This window comes from Myotis davidii, unplaced genomic scaffold, assembly GCF_000327345.1.
Source record: "Myotis davidii unplaced genomic scaffold, ASM32734v1 scaffold317, whole genome shotgun sequence".
In the NCBI taxonomy this organism is placed as follows: Eukaryota; Metazoa; Chordata; class Mammalia; order Chiroptera; family Vespertilionidae; genus Myotis; species Myotis davidii.
This window is the reverse complement of record NW_006288994.1, coordinates 2,436,848-2,438,386: the sequence shown is the minus strand read 5'-3', so window position 1 is coordinate 2,438,386 and position 1,539 is coordinate 2,436,848. Positions and strand designations below refer to the sequence as shown.

Below are 1,539 nucleotides of genomic sequence, written 5' to 3'. Positions count from 1 at the left end.
CAGGTAGGGAGTCCAGATTACCACCTGAGGAATGTTAGATAACCATGGAGGAATGAAGGGGCAGATAACGAAACCAGTCGGTCCAAGATGGCTCGGGTGTGGGCGCTGTGTGGTCTGGGTGCACATGCCCAGGTTGCAGGTTCGATCCCTGGTTGGGGTGTGTGCAGGAGGCAGCCAATCGATGTTTCTCTTGCACATCAATGTTTCTTTTTCTCTCTCCCTCTCCCTCTCTCTCTAAAATCAATAAAAACATGTCTTTAAAATAAATAATCGAGGGTTTTATTTTTCAGAGCTGGGTTGGGGGTGGTAGGGCTTTCTCCAGGTTTTTGAAGTCCTGGCATACAGCCTATCAGATATGCTAAACCTATCCAGAGGCTGCCTTAAAAACAATTCCTGTTTGCAAAAGCCGAGCTGCAGCTGACAAGCTGCTTTAAAGTTATATAACTATGTATCACTGTTTCAATTTCTTAGCGTTGTTTTCCCATTTTGAAACTAATCACTGTATCTGTTTTCAAACTTGTCTGTGAAGTCCTGACAGGTCCCGGGCACCTGCTTCTAGTGCCTCCTGGTCAAATGGACCTATCAGAGCTGTCTGTTGAAAATGCCACTTCTAGGCCCCACCCAGAGCCTGCGGGTTAGGACAGCAGCGGGGAAGGGAGCTCAGGAGTCTGCACTGTAGCAAGCTTCCCAGGTGATCATTTGCAAACTGAAGTCTGAAAACCACTGCCCGAAACAGAACAGGGAGGCAATGCTGAAGGTGAAACCAGAGGCCACAACACGGCTCCTGTGTTGCATCCCTTACACTCCACCAGGGTAAACAGACAGCAAAACCCTGATTCGTCCTCCACTGGGCCCTCCCCACCCCTGGAAAACAAACAAACAAACAAACAACCCACCCCCCCCCCTCCCCAATACTCACGTCCAGCCTGGGGTGGCATTCAATCGTTCAGGTTTGCAGGAGGACAGTCCCGAAGTGATGGGCGCACTGTTTAAGACACACCGCTGCCCGGGACCGTGCTACAGGGAAGAATATAAAGAACGCTGTCAGCCAGATGTTGGCTGAAATTCACCCTACCCTGGGTCTGGGATAGATAACTGGCCCCAGCAGCGAGCAGTCTCAACTCATCCACCGGAGGGGGGGTTTGTTTAACGTCGAGCCACACACACCAAAGCCTTGCACATGGGCTTGAGTGCGAGTGCACACAGACACACACACCAGACATTTCGTGCAGGTGCACTCCAGCTCCCGCCATGGTTCAGGGAGGCAGCCTGGCTACCGGAAGTCATCGGACAGTCATGTGGAGTGCTAGCAGGTGCCAGGAAGTTCCTGGCCTGAAAGTGGTTTGGAAAAGGAGGAACGGATAGGAGGGGCCAAGTTTTGTGCTGTTTTCCAGTGTATATTCCACACCAATTCACCCCTGAGAGTATTATCAGATCCAGCCTTCTGATGAGGAAATCAAGATGCAAAAAAATGATCCGTGACTTCCTTAAGCTGCTAGGATTAAACGCTGACCTAGCTACCCCCGAAGTTCAGGGTCA

General features: G+C 50.7%; 1 long non-coding RNA gene across 4 annotated transcripts in view; it reads right to left on the bottom strand.

Annotated features, from left to right (window-relative positions):
* LOC102759098 overlaps positions 1–1,013 on the bottom strand; it is a 111,209-nt gene extending 110,196 nt beyond the window's left edge. For all 4 annotated transcript variants that reach the window (XR_001513430.1, XR_001513428.1, XR_001513429.1 and 1 more), the window contains exon 1: positions 920–1,013. This is a non-coding gene — a long non-coding RNA (uncharacterized LOC102759098). The remainder of the gene's footprint in view (positions 1–919) is intronic.
* Positions 1,014–1,539: the final 526 nt, after the last annotated feature.